The following is a 6,264-nucleotide window of genomic DNA, read 5'->3' on the forward strand; positions in this document are numbered from 1 at the left end:
ATGGAGGGGCCCTGTACAGCTCATTTACTTACCCTGCCATTTTAACTGAATGCTCCTTGACTTAATTTTATCCCAATGAGTATAAAGCATCGAGAGACTCTCCCATAAACATGGAGTTGCCTCTGACAGCTTCTGGGAAGGAGCCCCAAGGGGGTAGCTTGGTGATTTACTGTACTAACAGCACCGCAGAACAGCTTTGGCACCAGAAGTTTCTAGGGCTTAATTACTGCCTTTAAAATTTAAGCCAGAGTTAGGCACTGAGCAGTACCCTGCAGAGGAGGAAAAAAAAGGCATAATTACTTAGCAAAAAAAAAAAAGACTTGTAAGATGAAGTTGGTGTTATTCTTTGTCGTAGGTCCTGTGGAGACACCAACCTAAATATTTCATCTTTCTTTCTATGGTTAATATTATCCATTCTTTGTATGGCCTCTATTATCTATACAAAGAGACCTGACCCCTTTGAATCCAACTGAAGTATTCTCTCCAGAGGTATTACAGGACTTTTACCTACTCCTTAAAAAAATCAGGACTTTTCTACTCCTTTCAGACAATCTCTGGCCAAGGACATAAAAATTCCAGTAGTCTCCAAAAAATGTTCATATACTTTTAATTCTCTGAATCACCCATACCCCCTTCTCTCCCATTTAACTGTTGAAAATATACTATATTTTAAGAACAGTTCAGAGTTCCAAAGACAAAACACAGAAAAAAACCCACAAATAATGCGGGGCTGCTAGCTATTTTAAGAAATAACAATTAGAGAAATACAGATTTTTCTCTAAGGGGAAAGCCTTTCTTCGAAGTGGGAAATCACTTTTCATTAAGAAGGAGTTGGTTAATACCCCCCAAAGTTCTTCATTTAATGGGGAAAGGATGCCTCTCATGTTCGCTTCAGTGCTCTGTTGATTGTGCTTTAAGAATTTAGCAGCTGTGCTGGGCTTCCCTGGTGGCGCAGTGGTTGAGAATCTGCCTGCCAATGCAGGGGACACGGGTTCGAGCCCTGGTCTGGGAAGATCCCACATGCCGCGGAGCAACTAGGCCTGTGAGCCACAACTACTGAGCCTGTGCGTCTGGAGCCTGTGCTCCGACAAGAGAGGCCTCAATACTGAGAGGCCCACGCACCACGATGACCGCTTGCCGCAACTAGAGAAAGCCCTTGCACAGAAACGAAGACCCAACACAGCCAAAAATAAAATAAAATAATTTAGCAGCTGTGAACCTGAGGGCAATATTCCAAGAACCAGGCACTGATTGCCCATGTCCTTGGGAAAGGTGAAAACCTAAGTGAATGGGAGCTGAATTTTAAAGATGTCTAGGAATTCTGAAATGTATTTTGGCAACAAGGCTAAACAGATCGGGTCATCTTTGGCATTTGGGAGCTAAGAGCTCTGCGGAGAGAAAACTACAGAAGAGGAAGGAGTGCTTCAACCCCTTTTACCTGCTGCACCCCATCTGCTGGGACTGCTAGCTCCTGAGCCATCCTTTGGCACTATTGGAGCTACTTATAATTCCCCAGTTGGATGTTGTTGCCACTGTCTTCTCTCTGCCTGGCTATCGGATAAGAGCTCAAACATCACCTCCCCCAGGTAAGATTTCACTGACTTGCCCAGCTGGCCCCAGACACTCCTCCTCTCTGTTTCTTTGATTCCTCATTTATCTCCCTTGTCACACCGAAATCTCCATTCAGCTTCCTTCCCAAGGAGACTGAATTCTAGAGATCTTGAAAGATGTCTTGATTTCTGTAGCCGCACAGCTTAGCACACACAGGTGCTCAGCAAATATTTACTGACAAACAAAACTCCTAGTCACAGGAGCTCTTTTACTATTGACCTAATTTCAAGGGCCACCATTCTGCAAGTGTAATATCAACTTTCCAGTGTTCTAGAGATATGCCTGTCGGAAAACAGTGAGTCATTTTAAAGTCTGTGTCTAGTGTGTGGATGGATGGTGACCTGAAATAGTCTCTCTTCCCAGAAGATAAAATAAAGAGAAATTGGGTGTGATTAGGAAAGATGCATCCCCACCCCTAATTACATTAGTATGACATGAAACAGATAATAGGGAAATAATAATGTGGTTGGAAAGTCTTGGCTAAGGAAGGACCAGCAGTGAGTGGGGCTTTGAAAGAGGAGGAGAAATGCATTTAACAGAACTGATGGTGCTATGTCACCAGCCTCTTCATCGGATTGAATGTGTGAGTCACGTGGCCCTTGGTGGGCTGGGGTCCTTTATCCCACTGAGTTCTCTGATCCTTCTAGCACACAGTGTCAGTTACATGCTCCAGGATTTACATCAGACTTGCCAGGAGCCAGAAATTTTTCTGTGAGACTGTGAAATAGAAAACTGAATTCCTGAGCATAAATAGCAGCGGATGATATTTGCTTTCTATTGTGTGTGGCTGGGAGGGCTCGAAAAAATCGTTTTTCTAAAGCCTTGGTATCATTTTTGTTGTTAATTCACTTGTGATAGAAAGACTCAGGGAAATAATTAAGATCACTTACATATATGTTTCTAGCCAATCAGAAAGCACAGCAGTAAGGGACTAGGACACAGGTGCAGCCCAATTGGGACCTGTCTTGGTACCATCACTACTGGTTGACCTTGGGAATGACTCGTCACCTCTCTGGACTTTAATTCTGTCACCTGTAGAATGAAGAGTTTAATCTAGATGATCTCTTCCTAGCTCTAAAATCCTGCAAGACGAAATCTCTTCTTTTTTTTTTTTTTTTTGAGTACCACACTGGAGTTTAATTGTATAAGTTTCATACACCAGTATAGCAACATCCATAAGTGAAAGTCTTTTCATAGAATTACAGCAAATATCTTCATAAGGGCCATACATATAATACATTTAAAGTATTAAAAGGTACAGTTGAACTCAACAGCAAAATGTAAAAGCTATATCCTGTTAACACGCTTAATCTGAATTAACTTGAATCTTTCTATGATTTACCATTCAAGAAATTAGGATGGAATACATTCCTTGTCCAAAGCAGTTTGTTCATTTATAAAACTATAAGTTAATTAGGATCACTACCTGCTCAGTCAGATAGCAGAGGGCCCTTCTTCATAATGTTTATGCTGCCCCAGATATTTATAACGTGGCCTTAAAAAAAAACAACACTTTGTAAGGGCAAAGCTGAAAATTACCATTTTCTCTACTAAATAAATGCAATGTATGCAGAGCTTCTGGAAATAATTCAAAGGTTCAAATTCTTAATGTGAAACCAAATAGAGAAAGATTCAGAAGCAGTAAATTTTTTCCACTTTAAGTAAATGATACCTAGGTATGACAGGGGATAATTCAAGTTCATAATTAATAAGTCACTGAAAAGACATTGCCTTCATTCATGTATCATTAGGTTAGAAAAGATAAGAGGACATGCTCAAGTCACTGAACTGGCCAAGAGTCAACATTTTACTGATTTATTGTGTCCCAGACTATTACCATTTGAGTTGATACTCAACAAAAAATTTAAGTGTTCAATTATGCTAAACATAAAGCACCTGTGAGCAGTGGAAACCAAAACATTTTAAAGCTAAAAATAAACACGTTTAGACACTACTTCATTTGTTGTCAAAAACGGTGACTACTAATGCCAAATGATTAACTTTAAAATATAGTGCCAGATCCTCTCAAGGAAATGTAAAACTACTGCTATCATTGTTATTTTTCAATTTTATAAGAATTATACAGAAGTTAGAAATTTATGACTGTCAATACCATCTTTGGAGAGTTATAGTATAGTATATAGTTACAGATGGCTTTGTCTAGAAGACTGGAAAAGTGCTCATGGAATAAACACTATACTCTGATTGCCATAAATCAACAAAATGCCAACTGTGTCCTGTGGACATGGCAGAGAAAATGGCAATTTTGAAGAAGGAGCGCTTCTAAAGGCTTTCTCTTGGAGGCAGCCAGGGTTTTTTTTCACATTACTAAAAGACTGAGTAATGTGTTTATGATTACTTTAATTCCTACACCCAAACTTCCACTTAGGTATAGTTCCGTGTTCCCACACTATTTTCCTTCTGTCCGCCAAGTTGGCTTCAGTACTCCATGGTCCACTGTATCTTTTGGTCTTCCCCCTTTATAGCAGCAGCCTGGTGGTGCTATCCGTTGAGCAGGTAGACCACTAATTCATAGGTGACCATCATAATGGCTGTGTTTGGAATCTGTCTCACCAGATGAGCTGTCAGACCACAGTAAAGAGACCCTGGTGGCACAGTGGTTGAGAGTCCGCCTGCCGATGCAGGGGACACGGGTTCGTGCCCCGGTCCAGGAGGATCCCACATGCCGTGGAGCGGCTGGGCCCGTGAGTCATGGCCGCTGAGCCTGCGCGTCTGGAGCCTGTGCTCCGCGACGGGAGAGGCCACAACAGTGAGAGGCCCGTGTACCGCAGGGGAAAAAAAAAAAAAAGAGAGACCCATAGCCTTCTTCTTGAACAAGCAAAGGCAGTGTCTGAAAAAAGAATCTAATTTTTTTCCCTCTTCACGCAGTCTTGTTCTTACAACTTCATGTGGATATGCTATAGTGTGGCACACATTTTTGAGGTGGCGGCAGCTAGCATCATTCCCACAAAATCTGATGCTTCTTTTACAGACTCTTCTTCATTCTCCATCATAGAAGCAATCTTATATTCCAGTAGTTTTTACTTAATACTTTCATAAATAACAAAATGGATAACAGTCTCTGATATGCCAGCACATGAAGCAGGCATGCCCCTATAAAATCCTCTAAGTCCATCTGTCTGATACACTTTACAGACACACTCAAAAGTGCCCATTCGCTTTTCCCCACGGCTCCTTGCATCAAGCTGTCACCGAATCTTTATCAGCCAAATGGGGTTGGTCGCTGTGATTGCGGTAAAACGAGGTGTAAGTCAGTCCATATTTCTACAGGAAGTGACCTGCGGAGGGGGAGCATGAGATGACACAATCTCACTCTTTTCTCGGGAGAAATGTGCAGTAAATGCCTGCCATTGCAGCTGAAATCGTGTACCTGGGTAGAATCAGGATCAAATAAACCATTCCAATCTTCCGTGCAGTTTGAATAAGCAGCGAAGTACATTGCTCTGGAAGGGGCCACCCCCAGCAAATTGCGGCCTAATCCTCTAAACAGAGAACGAGGCCCTTCTTTTTCCAAGATCACCTTTAGACAACGGAGAGGTCCGGGAGACACTGCTCGATGGACACTGGCTCCAGCCATGGTGTTCAGCTGAACTTCAGAGATGTGAAGTGTCACAGAAGATGACTGCAGCTGTGTTTTGTTTTTTTTGGTTTTTTTTTTTTGGTTTTTTTTTTGCGGTACGCGGGCCTCTCACTGTTGTGGCCTCTCCCGTTGCGGAGCACAGGCTCCAGACGCACAGGCCCAGCGGCCATGGCTCACGGGCCCAGCCACTCCGCGGCATGTGGGATCTTCCCAGACCGGGGCTCGAAGCCGTGTCCCCTGCATTGGCAGGCGGACTCTCAACCACTGCGCCACCAGGGAAGCCCTGCAGCCGTGTTTTTACAACTTCCAGTGGACATGTCAGAATACCTCCCACTGTGCCACCACATCCTCCCGCGGCAAACAGACGCACCCGCGTGGCCCTCTGGCTCATTCTCCCTCCCGCGTGTCCTCCGGGCGCTGAGGCGGGACCGCAGCTTCCGCCCCGGCCCAGGGCTGGAGCCGCTCGGCGCCCCCGTGACGGCGACGGGAACTGACGGAGACGCGGCTGCAGAAGGCGACCTGAGGCGCCCTCCCCGCGGTGCTGCAGCCACGCCACCTCCCACTCTGGCTCGGTTTTCATCACCCGCGCTGGAGGGCAACGCCGAAGTCTCTTCTTAATAGTGTTTTCAGCACTTTTATAGAGTTTTTGTGTTTTACCCTCTAAGAAGCATCTATTATATATTGCAAACGTGTAGGTGGTTAATAAAATAGTAAGTTATTGACTTTTAACTCTAAGTTTTAGGAAGTGAGGTTTCTACCCTAGATATACTTGGTTTGCTAATGAAATAAAGGAAGGAGGTGGGCATTGAATGAAGTATACCACATGTCCATTCTTTGTTTCTTTAAGATGAATTGGGAGATTGGGATTGACATATATACACTATTGATACTATGTATAAATTAGATAACTACCGTATAGCACAGAGAACTCTACTCAGTGTTCTGTGGTGACCTAAATGGGAAGGAAATCCAAAAAAGAGGGGATATATGTATACGTATAGCGGATTTCACTTTGCTGTACAGTAGAAACTAACACAACATTGTAAAGCAAG

General features: G+C 43.4%; 1 pseudogene across 1 annotated transcript; it reads right to left on the reverse strand.

The window, feature by feature from the left end:
* Positions 1–4,113: 4,113 nt before the first annotated feature.
* Positions 4,114–5,603, reverse strand: LOC307049480 (solute carrier family 25 member 36-like; annotated as a pseudogene). Its single transcript has 3 exons — positions 5,496–5,603; positions 4,399–5,254; positions 4,114–4,217 (listed from the first exon to the last, which is right to left on the reverse strand). The product of its transcript is annotated as a solute carrier family 25 member 36-like (transcript).
* Positions 5,604–6,264: the final 661 nt, after the last annotated feature.

The sequence above is a fragment of the Hyperoodon ampullatus genome, assembly GCF_949752795.1.
Source record: "Hyperoodon ampullatus genome assembly, chromosome: 3".
Lineage (NCBI taxonomy): Eukaryota > Metazoa > Chordata > Mammalia > Artiodactyla > Ziphiidae > Hyperoodon > Hyperoodon ampullatus.